Source organism: Sus scrofa, chromosome 3 (assembly GCF_054392235.1).
Source record: "Sus scrofa isolate SSC_HxYL_T2T_F1_AM1 chromosome 3, Sscrofa_HxYL_maternal_Yorkshire_Landrace_v2.0, whole genome shotgun sequence".
Taxonomy (NCBI): Eukaryota; Metazoa; Chordata; class Mammalia; order Artiodactyla; family Suidae; genus Sus; species Sus scrofa.
In genome coordinates, this window is record NC_139385.1 from 5,256,396 (window position 1) to 5,271,649 (window position 15,254).

The 15,254-nt window shown below is 47.9% G+C and overlaps 1 protein-coding gene and 1 long non-coding RNA gene across 5 annotated transcripts in view; one reads left to right on the forward strand and one right to left on the reverse strand.

Annotated features, from left to right (window-relative positions):
• The window catches only part of LMTK2 (lemur tyrosine kinase 2), a 92,744-nt gene that overhangs the window by 9,746 nt on the left and 67,744 nt on the right, over window positions 1-15,254 (forward strand). The window lies entirely within an intron of this gene.
• LOC146404350 (uncharacterized) lies at window positions 575-12,819 on the reverse strand. Of its 2 annotated transcripts, none has more exons than XR_014840103.1 (3): window positions 9,241-12,819; window positions 7,508-8,128; window positions 575-2,157 (listed from the first exon to the last, which is right to left on the reverse strand). It is a non-coding gene; the product is annotated as an uncharacterized LOC146404350 (long non-coding RNA). The 2 variants fall into 2 exon arrangements; XR_014840102.1 differs by lacking the exon at window positions 575-2,157 and adding an exon at window positions 4,518-4,881 and having other exon boundaries at window positions 7,400-8,128.

Here is a 15,254-nt window from a genome sequence, read left to right on the forward strand (position 1 = left end):
CTTAGGTACCAGCTGTCCTGCTGGTAAAAAAAGACTTGGCAGTATAATCATAACGTAGGGATGGCCAGGGTTCTGAAAGGGTTAAAACGGACTGGCCCTCAAAAAAGTCCTTGTAGGTGGACATACTAAAAAATCCAGCTTTTCAGCCCCGTTGAGAGTAGAACGGCTCACGGGAGGAGCAGGAGTTGTAACCGGAACTTGGACTTTGGAGTCCGTCTGGGTGCGAGGCCTCCCTCTGCCGCTGTAATAGCCCTGGCGACCTCGGCCAGCTGCTTGATCTCTCCAGGCTCCGTAGGACCCAGCAGCTGAGAAAGGATGATGGTGATAGCCACCTAAAGGGTTGCTGTCAGCTGCAGGTTAGGCACTTGGCAGCCTAGATTTCTTGGCTGCTTCAGATGTCTTTGTAAATTCAGTGGGTTATCATGGAATTGACTGTGGCTTCAAAGAAGGAACTCAAGGGGTTCCCACTGTGGCACAGTAGGACGAATCCGACTAGTATCCATGAGGATGCGGGTTCGACCCCTGGCCTCGCTCAGTGGGTTAAGGATCCGGTGTTGCCATGAGCTGTGGTGTAGGTCGCAGACGCGGCTCGGATCTGGGCTCAGATCTGGCGTGGCTGTGGCTGTGGCGGAGGCTGGCAGCTACAGCTCTGATCGGACCCCTAGCCTGGGAACCTCCGTATGCCGCAGGTGCGGCCCTTAAAAGGACAAAAAAAAAAAAGAAAGAAATCTTTGTTTCTCAGAGTACCGTGTTATATGATGAGTGAAGAAGAAGTCCTTTGGATAGAAATCTGCCTTATGAAGTATGGTAGGTGGGCTGGTATTGTTCCTTCCTGAAATTCATGATCTTGGGGAATGATGCTAGAAACTCTTCAGATGATCTCCAGTAGTCTGCTTTTGTGTAACGAACCTGTTTTTGAATGTCAGGATGAGTAAAGCTCCTGCACGTGCACAAATGCTGGTTTTAATTTACTGAAAGGAACACGGACGGGCAGCCTGAGTTTCGTTGATCCCAAAGGGAACTGTACACTCGCCTAAAGCATCCATGTGGGCAGCCCGTTGACGTGGGCTCTGGTAGGACCAGCACAGGACGGAGGCGTCCCCTCAGGAAGTGCCCTCTGAGAGACGAATGCCTCAGACCTGCTTTCTCTCTCTCCCTCCCTCTCTCTCTTTTAACACCGTGTATTTTTGCGGTCTTCTCGCTATGCTTCCCTCTTTGAAATTTTTATGTATTACTCAGCTGCGACTAAAGGAATAGTATAGGAAGGAAGAAGCTGGCCACCATTCCTGGTCTGAGGCAGACCGCTGTTGTCTAGGGTCCCTTTTAGATTCGAATCGCTGCTTTTCTGTGAGTCCTGATGTGAAGACACTGGAAGAAAGCCGAGGATCTATGGTAAAATCTGTGTTGGAGAAAAATATTGGAGCGAAGTAGTTTTAAATTGTAGCAAATGACGAATTTGGAATCACGCCTTGGCCTTACAGTTATTCGCCACAAAGAACAGACAGATCAGAAAAGAACCTCCCTGTTTCAGAAGGCTTTTTGCAAAGGTTAGCCCAGCGCAGAGATCCCAAATTTCATTTGACTTGATTGTGATTCACGTGGGGAGAGTGAGCGCAGTTGATGTCTCAGATGCCTGAAACCACAACAAGGCGGTGCCCTTCCTTCTCTGAAAGCCTCTGCCATTTCTCCCATGGCTGCAAGAGAGCGGCCTGCCCTGGGGCAGGCAGGGCAGTGGTAAGCCTTACATTTTATTTTTGATAGCTTGGCAGATTTTGCGTTTTACCGTGTTACGTGTTTGTTTTAAAAGGCTTGAATTACCCCTGAGTCAAATAGATGTGCCAAGACCGTGAGCTGCGGTGCACCTGGAGGAGCCTCAGGCCTCCGACCCGCTCTGGGAAGCTGTGGGCAGGGAGGCCTTGCAGCTGACTTTCTGCTGCCCCTGCTGCCTCCACTTCCCACCTCTCACGGCCCTTTCTTAGCAGCAGCATCGATCTGCCCATAATTTGCGAGATCTTCGTGTTCTCTTTGCACCTGCCTGACGCTCCGCCTTCCTCTCCCAAGTGCTGTCATCCTTCCCTGGTCCTTTCTTCCCTTTTCACCTCTTTGCAGCCCCACATGCCCTCCTCAGACCTGCTTTCTTCCCAGGCTTAGAGATCGCTACCCCCGATGAACTCCTAGCATGTTTCCTCGCGGAACTAGATGGGAACTTCCCAGGCTGGGGGCCGAATCAGAGCTGCAGCCGCTGGCCTGGGTCACAGCCACAGCCACACCAGATCCAAGCTGTCTGTGTCTGCGACCAACACCACAGCTCACAGCAACACCAGATCCTTAACGCACTGGGCAGAGCCAGGGATCGAACCTGCATCCTGGTGGATACTAGTTGGATTTGTTTCTGCTAAGCCACAACGGGAACTGCAGCGCAGCAACTTTTAAATTTCATCCTTTAAAATTTTTGACTTGCGTGGTTTTTGAAGGTTATAGTTCATGTTGGTACACTCACGCATCTGTATGATTTATCAATAAATTTGCATGAAATGGAGGGAATACAAAGAAAATTTACTCATGGGCTGTGTCTTCAAAAAAGGTTTGCATCTGTTGTGCAAGCCTGGATTTGTTGTAGAAGCCTACCCCTTGCACTCATGTCTCGTAGCCATGGTATTTCTCGCTGCTGTGTTTTGTTCAAATTTGTGGGTGATCCTGAAGTCGGATGAAGATGGTGCTGGAGATCTGAGTTGACCAGACCAGTGCTCCTGAGTGTGTGTGGGCACGTGCACGTGAGTGTGTGTGTGTGTGAAAAGGAGAGGGTGTAAGCCTAGAGCCTCTCACTCTCCTGCTAATTTGACTCGACATCCATCTCCCGTCCTTCACCTGGAATGAGGCCACTTATAGTTGTTTTATTTTTACTAATACTCTTTTTCTTTTGGGATAATTTTAGATGTGTGGGTACTAAGAGTTCCTGTGTGTCCTTTTCCGGTTTTGCCTTTTGGCGTTTGTGACAACCAGGAGCCAGTCCCAATACTTTGTTATTAACTAGACTCCGTATTTGATTCAGATTTCCTTATAGTGTTACTAGTCCCTGGCATCCTCTGTCTGTTTCTAGACCCCTCAGTGTGTTTAGTTGCCCTCTCTCTTTGGGCTTCTCCAGACAGTCCCTTGTTTTTGATGATCGTCGAGTTTTGAGGAGCATTGGAGTTTTGTAGAACATTCTGTGTCTTGGGGAGGAAGACGACAGAGTTGCAGTGCGGGTCCCATGACATGATAGCAGGTGCTTTCAAGACCGCTGGGCCCTGAACCCCTGGCCACGTTGCTGTAAAGTTACCCCTCCTCCCCTGTCCATCCTGTACCTGCGCACAGCCCACGTTAAGTGGGGATGCGCTCCCGTCCACCTCCTTGAGGGAGAAGGAGCTATGTAAATTTCTTGGGTGTCCATACAGGAGATTTAACTATCCCCCCCCCCGCCATTTGTTTCCATTTTCAGTTATTTATATCAGTAAATACACATGGATATTGATTTTACACTTTGGGTTTGAATTCAATACTGTTATTTATTTTGCTGATCAAATTGCACTAGCTTGGGCCATCGGCAGCACTTTCAGTTGGCTCCTGTGGCCTATAGACATGTCCTTTCTTTTTTTTTTTTTTTTTTTTTTGCTTTTTAGGGCCACACCCTCGGCATATGGAGGTTCCCAGGCTAGGGATTGAATCCAGCTACAGCTGCTGGCCTACACCACAGCCACAGCAACGCAGGATCCTTAACCCACTGAGCAAGGCCAGGGATCGAACCTGCAACCTCATGGTTCCTGTCATAGCATTGGTTTCCGCTGTGCTGTGACAGGAACTCTCTTTTCTTTTCTTTCTTTGTTTTTTTTTTTTTTTTTTTTTTGAAAACACTTCCTTGTTTTTGGCACCATGAGAAGCTGTAGGCGCACCTTGTGTGTTCCCTGCTGCTTCTTTTTATTGAAGAGTGATATTAGAAACTGAGATATGAGAAACTGGGATTTGCAACTGGGCCCTGCAGCTGAGACGTTTATAATAGGGTTTTAATCCTCTGCGTGCTACATCCATCCAGTCCCAGGTGTTGGGAAAGGAGAGCCGGCGAGTGAGATTTTGGAGGGACCAAGGGCTCTTAGACACAGATGACTTAGAAGGACCTGCATGTGTCTGCCCCTGTCGATTGGGTACCTTTTAATCACCTTGTAGCTCCATTGTGAATGCTGTACATCCCACACTCACGTAGGGTGGTATTGCCAGGATGTTATTTTTATTTTTAGAGCAGTGGATATTTGAAAGATTTTATTTACTATCTCCAAGAGCAGCTTAATCTCTAAGAATATGAGGCAAACTTCTTAAGTTTAAGGATCTGGTTGGAATTACTTCAGGGTGCCTGTCAGCCTTGGACAGTTGAAAGTGATTATAGGCAACTCCTTTCATTGGCGAAAGTTCATATAAAATGTCCAATGGCAAGTCTCTTGGATAGTATGGGAAGCTGTAGACTTGCTTTGATCTTTTTACAGAGCTTTTTTTTTTTCTTTTCATTTTTTTTTGCAGCAAATGTCAAATATATACAAAAGTAGAATAAATAATACAGTGACTCCTCAAATGCCCAGCATCTAGAAACAACCATTTTATTTTATTAAACTACACATATTTATGTAAAACTGAATTTTTTCTTGTCAGCAGTGGTTTTTCTCTCTTTTGAAAAGTCCATATTCCACTTTAAATTTGTGGTGAATCGTGTTCACTTGTGCCCTTCGCACTGGCCTGGCAGCCCCATGCCATTGTTTTGATATACTATAAATCCTGGCCACAGTGTCAGTTCAGCTGAAAATGTTTCGGGAAAAAGTAAAGATTTCTTTTTTTTCTTCTTTTTTAAGGCCACAGCTGCGCCATATGGAGGTTCCCAGGCTAGGGATTGAATTGGAGCTGCAGCTGCCGGCCTACACCACAGCCACAACACCACCAGATCTGAGCCACATCTGCAACCAACACCACCGCTCATGGCAATGCCAGATCCTTAACCCACTGAGCAGGGCTGGGGATTGAATCCGCATCCTCATGGATACTAGTCAGGTTCGTTCCTGCTGAGCCACAGCGGGAACTCCAAAAGATATTTTTATAAAATGGGATTGCTTGCATCAAGATCGCCTAGGTGCTGGAGTTCCTGCCGTGGTCCAGTGGGTTAAGAATCCCACTGTATCAGATTGGGTTGCTGCATTGGTGCGGGTTTGATCCCCAGCCCCATGCAGTTGGTTAAAGGATCTGGTGTTGCCGCTGCTGCAGCTGTGGCTTGGATTCAATCCCTGGCCCAGGAAGGCCGTATGCCGCAAAGTGCGCCCATTAAAAAGAAATAAATAAAAAGGTCAGCTAGGTATTTTCTGGTGATTTCTCCACCCCCGCCAACACTAAATATTTTGTTTTCTACTAGAGACAAAATAAGAGTAGTTACTTAATAGAACGCTGTTGACTTGTGGAGCTAGTGAGAGACTCAAGGAAGGAAGCACAGTTTAAAATTTAAAAAACAAAAAAATTAATGTCAGCGCCTCACATCTGGAGATGTCTGCTCCTGACCGCCGTAGCCGAGTATCACTCTGCAGACTCTTCCTGCGGCGAGTTTGTGTGCTGTAGCCACAGAGGCGTTTGAGCACTCCAGAGCAGAACGCATTACGGCACTTAACACTTTTAAGTACCCTTTTTGGGGGGGGGGAGGGGTGCTGGCTTTAGCTCCTTTTCTGGAAGTCAGTATAAATAATGGCGTCTTTACATTTTCTAAGTTTTCTGTGTAAACACTCAGTAAAAACTGGGAGCTGGTGGCCCGACAGTCAGATGCCGGCGCTGTGAGCTGAGAACCTTGTGGTGTAGACGTGCTAGCCTGGGCCTGCCGCGTTCTGCCCATGGCAGGCCCACGGCAGCTCAGACCAGCGGGGAAGCTAAGCTCGAGCAGACGTACCTCGTGATGGCCTCGGTTCCCCCAGGTGACAGACAGGCACGTTCTCTGAGAGGTTCTTTCTTTCCAGTGTAACATGATGTCATTAACATCTCACCATAAAAAAGTTTATCTTTTTAAACTGGTTTATTTTGGAACAGCCTGGGATTTGTAGCCGGTTTTGTATTTTTCACCAGGTACTTTTTTTAAAAAGCCAGTTTATGTATTTGGATGTATGTGGGTAGGTGTATTGATGTGTACAAAATTATGTTGCGCTAAAGAAAGCAAACTCTCTCTGAAACTGCTGCGTTATGACACTCGTAGAATCAGTTGGGGTTGATTAAGGACACTGAAGGTCTGTACACTAGAACAGATAATTCTGGACTTTTTTTTTTTTTTTGGCACCAGGTATGCCTTGCATAGGAGAAAAGAATTTCATTTTTAAGCACCTAGGATAGTGATTTTTCAGAGAGAATTGCTCTTATCCCAAAGTGAAACCATTATAATTTAATTTTTAAAAACTCATGTTTTTTTTTTTTTTTTTCTTCTCCTCGAGGCCGGTGTTCAAAGTCCATCCTGAAAATGTCTTTCCCCCGTTTTTGCTACACTGAACAGGAGACTTGAATTTGACATGATAGAACTGCAGCCTTTAATTATAGGAAGTAAATCTCTGAAGACATTTGGACATAGGAGACAGAGGAGGATGAGTTTGCAATCCTTTTGCACATTTTAAATATCTAATTTAACCAACTAGTAATTGGAAAACCTTGTAGTTTCAGCTTCTTCCTGCAAAACTAAAACTTCGGATCTCTTGGTTACTTCTCAGGTTAGCCTCTGAATTTACGTTGAACGTATTTCTCACGGTGCAATTCTTCCTCAGAGCCCTCAATAAATGCAACCCTTGCTCCACTCGCAAGAACATTCCTTGTCCTGGTTCTGCCTGGCGGCGTGCCTCCCTAGTTCTGTGTCAGCAGCAACTCTTAACTTTCCAAGGACCCGCCTGCTGCTTACAGCACAGAGCCCCACTTGACTCTGACTTCAGACTGTTATTAAAACGCAACACCCGGACACTGATTGCTGGTGCGGCACTGAAAAACAACAAACTTACCAAAATAGTCCCCCAGGGACACGCCAGCAGAGAGGCCGGCAGAAATGTGTAATTTAACTTCCTTTGCTGTAAGAGACATAAAAGTAATCTCAGTGAGAGATCCGATGGCCAGTGTTTACCATACCGGCACTTGGTGGAGTCCTAACATTTTGGACTTGGAGATCCCTGTGTAGAGAAGTTTCGAGCTGAAGTGCCCGTTGGCAGTGACGGAGCTGAGGCCCGGCGCAGTGACGGAGTGAGTTCCGTCTGTGCTGCTGGTCAGAGGCAGCCTTACCTGTGGGTTGAGCGTGCCAGCGTCCAGTCTGCCCTCCTCACAGAGGTCACTGCCTCCAACTTTCAGAAACACTTTTTTTTTTTTTTCCGGCCACCCCTGCGGCATATGGAAGTGGCCGGGCTAGGGGTCACGTCGGAGCTATAGCTGCCAGCCTACGCCACAGCCACAGCAATGCAGAATACAAGCCGAGTCTGTGACCTACACTGCAGCCCTAGGCAACGCTGATGCTTAACCCACTGAGCGAGGCCAGGAATCGAACCCACATCCTCATGGATACTAGTCGGGTTTGTAACCCTCTAAGCCTAAGCCGCAGCGAGAACTCCCAGGAACGTGTTTATTAGTGTGATGCACGCACATAGACCCATCCCGGCTGTTTCTCCTCTGGATATTTATTTCTGTTTATTATCTGAAAGTACTGAGTGAAATTTAAAAAATCTGTGATATAGTCGATTTTTGAAGTATTAAAGAAAATTCCTTGCTGAATTAGTAAACTAGCTAATTTCCATAAGTATGCTCAAAAAACCCCCCTACATTCATATTTAATTTTTTTAACTTGTAAGAACTACAGCTTTTACTTATGAGATCCATTGCACTCTTTAATTAAAGGTGATAAAAATATTTCTAACTTGAAATGTAATCATAAACTTGTGACCATTCCTTTGTAAACGTGAAAAATACTTTAAACACTGTGATTTAAATGAATGCTTTCATGGAGGCATGGATCCTTTTAAGAGTCTGCTGGAGGCTGCGGATCCCAGGAATACTGCTCATTAGCAGCTATTTTGTATATACTTTGTTTTTTTTGTTTTTGTCTTTTTTTGTCCTTTTCCAGGGCCACACAAGCAGCATATGGAGATTCCCAGGCCAGGGGTCTAATTCGAGCTACAGCTGCCGGCCTGCACCCCAGCCACAACAACGCGGGATCTGAGCCCGCGTCTGCAAACCTACACCACAGCTCATGGCAACGCCGGATCCTAAACCCACTGAGCGAGGCCAGGGATCGAACCCGCACCCTCGTGGTTCCTCGTCGGATTCACTGACCACTGCGCCACAGCGGGAACTCCTGTTTTGTATATACTTTGAAGATTCCCAGGCAGGTGTCGGGAAACGTTTGTGGGGTTGTAGGCATCAGTCCTTTCCCTGCTTCTTCCCGGCTCTTTGAGAGCACCTCCTCGCATGATGCTCTGCTCCCGTCCTTTCCCAGCTCTTCCCTGGACCCTCTCTCTCGGTTTCCTCATCATAGATGACACTTTAATGTGTATATTTTCCCACATAGCATTATTCAATTTTTGAATAATTTTGTTAGCATAAATTCTTAGGAATTAAAAAAAAAAAGCGAACCACCAGTCTTTATGGTTTTTTGGCTACTAATCACCATATTTCTTCTTCAGGACATTGACACTTTTTAACGTGCTTTCGTCCTCTGCCTTCCGTGCAGCGTGCGCCCCGTGTCTCCGTCTGCCTCTGCAGCGTCCCTTTTCCTATCTGACTTTCTGTCCCATCCCTTAAATGTTGTTCTGCCCCCTTGGTCTTCTCATGTCTTTTCCTCTCCCCATCTCCTGTCTGTTTGTATCAGATAATGATGCATGTAGATACTTTAATAAGTGAAAGTGTTCCAGAGCTTATAATAAAAACAGCCTAGTGAGCCCCCGGCCCATCCTGGTTCTTCTTCACCCCTGCTCTCTGCTCCCCCGGCCACCGCCCTCCAGCTCCGTTTGCCGGACGGTGAAAGAATGGACTTGAGGAGTTCCCGTCGTGGCGCAGTGGTTAACGAATCCGACTAGGAACCATGAGGTTGCGGGTTCAGTCCCTGGCCTTGCTCAGTGGGTGAATGATCCGGTGTTGCCGTGAGCTGTGGTGTAGGTTGGAGACGCGGCTCGGATCCCGCGTTGCTGTGGCTCTGGTGTAGGCCAGTGGCTATAGCTCCGATTGGACCCCTAGCCTGGGAACCTCCATATGCCGAGGGAGCAGCCCAAAGAATTAGCAAAAAGACAAAAAAAAAAAAAAAAAAAGAATGGGCTTGAGCCACTCTTTGTTGGTTTAGGTAGATACTGAATTTCTCCCATGGAAGAAGATGCATATTCTCTCTCTCTGTCTCTCTCACTCACTCACACTCACACACACTCTGCCCCTTCTCAGCATCCTTCTTTACACTTTGGGGTTCCATCACCCATTCAGTTGTTACATCTTTGTGCGTATGTGAACTGTTGACAGCCTACAGTGTCTCCACTGATTAAATTTCTTCCACGTCTTTTGTTTCTCCCAGTCTTGCTCTTTGTTAGCATTTCCTTAGTATTTCATGACTGTATCATTAATTTGTCCCATACTCCTTAGCAGGGGTTGGAATCTCTCGGGGCATTTGGCCCGGGTGCCCCTGAGCCGCCGTGCCCGGTGCCAGGCTTGGATGGTGGCTCTCCCACTGCCTCGTGAGCTCTGCTGCGAGGTCTGAGGCCATCGATTTCCTTTCCTCTGTGGCCTCTGCTCCGCTTCCTGGAGGAGACTTTGAGACTTTCTCTCCAACCTTGAAAAGTTGCGGAACCGTGCCCATTCATCCCACTCGTTAAGATAGATACTCAGTGGGCCTTTGAATCTGGAAAGGGATGTCCTTTTGTTCCAGAATAATTTCATACACACTTTTTTTTTTTAAGGGAATTATTTCCCCTTCCTTTTCTTTGTTCTTTTCCAGCTAGAACTTGTGTTGGTTGAATGTTGGGCTTCTTGGAATGAGCGTCAGCTCTCCTTTTGTTCATGCTGTGTCTCTTCATCCTGCCGTGTGAGAGCCTTTACTTCTCTGTTGTATTTTATTTCCAGGAGTTCCCCTCACCCCCACTAAATAGCATCTTCTCATGAGTGTAGTATCTTCTCTTAGTTATGAGGATATTAATTACAGTTTTATAATAATTTTTAGCTTTGGGGGTTTTTGTTTTTTGGCTGCACCCATGGCGTATGGAAGTTCCTGGGACAGTGATCGAGTCCATGCCACAGCAGTGACCTGAGCCCCGAGCCACCGCATTGACGATGCCAGGTCCCTAACCTGCTGCACCTCAAGAGAACTCTCTAGGTTTTGGTTTTGGTTTTGGTTTTCGACCCTGTATTGTCTGCCTCCTTCAAGTTCCCTTTTCACTCTTTGGGTTGGTCACTCCCTTTTACCTTCTTTGAAGACAGTTTTCTCAAATGCCAGGCCCCCTTAAAAGCCTGCCTCTGTTTACGAATGAGGGACAGATGGGAGTTGTGCTCCATCCTTGCCTCTCACCTTCCCTGTCACATCTGCCACCAAGTCCTGGCATCCCTGCCCCATTGCTGTGGAGCAGGCGTGTACCTGAGCCTCACCTAGGAGCTCTGTGACTTTGGAGAAGCAGCTCTGCTCCTCCAGTGCTTGTCCTCTTCATTCTAAAGGGAGACTAATAATAGTACCCCCTCAAAGGGTTGTCGTGGGGTTGGGTGAGTTTAGAACAGTGCCTGGCACATAATCAGCACCACTTAAGTATTAGCTGTTTTGTTGTTTTTTAATACCACCATCATTTCTTGTGTGAATTATTGTAATATTAGAAATGTGTTCCCCAGTGACTTCATATCAAATAACAATCTCCCCCCCCCACTTTATTTTTCCACATTGCTTAGCACCATTCGAGGTACCGTATCTTTATTAATTTGCTTGTGGTCGGTCTCCCCGCAGGAGAGTGAGGCTGTGAGTGTGGGGCTTGTCCTTTCTGCCTCTGTACTCCCAGAACCTGTAGCACTGCCTGACTGTAGGAATGCTTGGTAAACACTTGGTGAGTGAGTTGATGTGTTGGGTGGGACTTAGTGATGGGATTGACGGGGGCTTCACAGGAGGGTGATGGAGCAGCCATTTCAATAAGAGACAGCGCACCCCTATAGCTCTTCTGTTTGTCTCTCGGACTCTTATCTTGGGCTGGACTCCTGAGTGTCTGGAAACACCTAGTTTGTACTGGCTTGTCACTGGGTTGATTTTTATGTGTAATGCGAAGACGCTATCAGTGGCGCCTTGTCAGGTGGGAAACCCTGGGTCATCTGGCCTTGATGGTCTGTGGAACCCTGCCCAGGGCAGTGCTGCAAGCGGTTTCTGGCTCAGTTAGGAGGAGAGTACTTTATTTACATACAGCAAGGAGACAGAAGAGTCTCTCCTCATCCCCCAGTCCAGCCATCCTGCGGCCAGTCCAGCTGCATCCATTCTACCATCTGCTTCCTCTGAAGAGAGAACGGTTAAAGACATGTTGCCTGAGAATATGTTTTAATTGTCCTGGCAAGAATTGGAGTTAGACCATAGGAAGCTAGAAGGGTTCTGAGTCTGTAGACTCTAGCAGGATGTTGTAGGAACTGTTAGGGATGTTTTTCCTGGATGTTTGGGGTCCGCCCTGCCTGTGAAGTAAGGAGTGCACAGCTGGGTCACCTCTCCTCCCTTTCTGGCCCTACTGTGCAGAAAGTGTTGCGCACACAGTACTGCATTGACTCACTGCCTGTTGCTACAGATCTCAGTGGAAGTTGTTTGGAAAGATGAGTGTCTTTCCCCCCTCCCCCGCCCCCGCGCCACACACACCTTCGTGGGGCGCTGAAGGGGCCCGCTGTGGGGAAGAAGCCCTGGGAAACCGGCCACGGGTTTCTCCTTGTGCCTGTTGGTGAGCTGGCCTCCTGGCCCACCGGAAGGTCCTGATTCCGAGCCATGCAAGACATCTGGGCACGTGATGACTCCACACCTTACGTATGCCATCAACCTCATTAAGATTCTGGTTCGTAAAGTGTTATCCCTGCCGCCCTTTTCCTGGAGGGTGGGGACACAGTGGTTTGACGGAAGTCATCTCATTTGGCGAGACTGTAGATTAACTCTTGAGCGTGTTGGTAGAGCTGGAATGAAGTGAACCTTTGCTGACAGATTTTAATGGAAACAGCTGAGATGATCTCATTCACAGGTATTCAGTCAGCATGCAGGTTATGTAACCTTTCTTCAGGTGAGAGCGAGAGCAGTGGGGTTGGCTGGCCTTGGAAGTCGTTTTTGAACCAGAGCAGCATGTCACTGGTTAGCACGGAGCACGGTTTGTTTTTCTAGGCTGCGTGTTCTGGCTCAGGGGTCTTTGTGGACTCTGCTTCGTCAAGTAGAGCATCAGCGCACTATTTACTGTTCCTGCAGTGGGGTGTATTTAGTACGTGCTTCATTTTCCCTTTCAAATATTAAAATACATTAGGGAGATTCTAGAGTGTTTAATGTTATCATAAATAGATGTATTGTTACATTAAGGGGCAAGGAAAACTTTTAGGGACTTCCTCTCATAAAGGAAAGCCTGTGCAGGTTCTTTTATGATATGGGTTTGCAGTTTGGGTGTTACATTAAAACCTGTGATGGGTAATGATTATCTGAATTTTTTTCCTCGAAGTAGTACGATGGTGATTCATTTCACTAGTCTCTGGGATGTAAAGTTGCTTTTCAGGATGTTGGAAAAGGAAGATGGATTTGTTGGTTCTACCCTAAAAAAAAAAAAAAAAAAAAAAAAAAAAAAGCCCAAACTGCGTATTTTAGAGGTGGACTTGATGTCAGGATCAGTTTGGAAGGTTGCTTGTTTTTAGCTTCCCTGAGTTCTGCCAGGTTTCCTTTGTGTAGTCAGCCCTTTGGGTACTGGTTTTCACTGTCAAGTAGACACATAAATCTGTCATGTGTATTTCCTGAGGTTCAGGGCGGAGGTGGCAGAGAAGTTACTCGTGTACCTGACACTCACTTTAACGCTCTTACAGTCCGTTCCCATTTTCCACGTGCTGCGCCCTGGGAAGCCAAAGGTGGAAGTCGGGGTGTGCTTGTCTCTGGTGCCGGCAAGGATGGATCCCCTGCGGGTGGGGCTGGTGTTCCTCACTGAGTGAATTTACAGTGTTGGGGCTGAACCGAGTCCCCTTCTACCTTCAGGAAGTGGCGGCATTTGGCGCTCAGGCCTTTGCAGGAGTGAACATGTTACAATGAAGCCATTAGGTCTTGAGCTGCTAATCCAGTAACGACGGGTGTCCTTACACGCGGAGGAGGTTGGAACCCACGGAGACGGCGGCAGGGATGCTCGCTCGGAGGGCAGACCGTGTGAGGGCACCGCCGGAAGGGGCCCTCGCCCGCGAGCCGGGAGGGAGCCTCAGAGGGGCCTGCCCTGCCGACCCCCGGATCTTGGCCGTGCAGCCTCCGGGCCGTGAGACGATAGGGTTCTGCTGCTGAAGCTGCCCTGTGTGGGGTGTTCTGTTCGGGCGGCTGCGGCCGAGTATCAGGCTAAAGCAGACCTCGACGCGGGTCTTAGAAGGCATCTGGGAAGATCCCTCGACAGGTGTGGGCTCGGAGGCCCCAGGGACCTGCGCGCCGACGGGGAGGCGCTCCTTCTCCGGCACCGCCTGAAGTCGCTCTGACAGCTTCCGGTGAGGTGACCACGTGGGGGGCGTGGTGTGCGTGAGTCGATGCTCCTCAACTCAGGAGAGTAGCAGCCGGGGGAAACCCACTTTTTAAGAAAATTTTTCTTTTTCTTTCTTTTTAGAGAACTGTAATTACACTGCTGAATTGCAAAATGAGCAACGAAAGCGTGTTTGTGGGACCTGGGGAATAAGTGATGAACTATGAACGGTGGGAACAGTCGGTGCGGGGTACAGTAGGGTGTGGTTGGCTTTGGGGGAGAATCTTTGCTAAGTAGGATTATAAAGTTATTGAAGGAATGCCATTTGTTGGTATTATTTGTTGGACCCTGAAAGGATACGTTTATCCTGCTAACCAGTGGTTTAATGCCGGCGTGCTCTCCCCCATGCCCTGTGCCCATCTTCCCTCCCTTGCTAGAGCTCCTTGGTTGTCGGCTTTCTCACTTTTTTCTCTTTCTTGTTTTCCTCCCCCACTTCTGACTGAATGCCAGGCACCGTGCTGGGGCCGTAGGAGTCTTGGATGGCATATACAGGGCTAGTCCCTGACCCCATTCAGCCTGCAGTCACATGGTGTTGTCAGTTCTGTAGCAGGTCACTACAGGGGGACGTTGGGGCCGTGTTCAAGTTGTGATCTAGATGGTGAGCATGGATTGATGGAGTGCGTCAGCGGGGGAATGTCAACTCGGCATGACAGAGGATCTGTCTGGAGGGGCTAGGAGAGATTGGTCATAGCTCCAGGTAGAGAGCTGGGGACAGGTGAGGCAGGCGGAGAGGTGCAGGGGAGCTGCGTGACCAGGGACACTGTAAGCCTTGTTAAGGGGTTCTGATCTTAGGTTAGGGACAGTGGGAAGCCCTGGCACAGAAGTCAAGAAACGTGAAAGGAGAGAACACCTCTCCCTCGTTCCATCCCCTCCTTCTTGTTTCCCTCCCTCATCCCACCGGTGCCACCGGAGATGCTGTGTACACATCTGTTCTGTTTGTTTCTGGTTTTGTCTTGTTTTCACTTAAACATACATCCCAAATTCATATGTTGAAGTCTGACCTCTGATAACTCAGAAGGTGATCTTATTTGGCAGGGTGTTTACAGAGGTAGTGAAGTTAAAGTGAGGTCACTAGGAGGGCTCTGTTCAGCATGACTGTGTCCTCATAAAAGGGAAACCTGGACACAGAAAGAAGCATAGAGGGAGGTGATGTGAAGGTCTGCAGGGGGAAGACAGCCACCTCCCAGAAGCGAGGTGACAGGCCTGGGACAGATCCTCCTCTCTGGGCTGCCAGAGGAACCAGCCAGCTAACGCCTTGGTCTTGGGCTTCTAGCCTCCAGAGTGGTCTCCACCACCCAGTTTGCCCTTTGTCGCAGCCTTTCTAGCAAACTAATGCACGTACCTAGGGAAGGCAAGAATATAGATCGCAAATTGTAATATCTGCCTTTTTCCTATTTAAACTTTTTATTTAATGGATGTGAAGAAATTATTTAATAAATGGAAAACGTCAAACATAAACAGATGCTATAATGAATTTGCATGTAGGTACCTTTCATCTGGCTTGCATCAGCGTGGGCC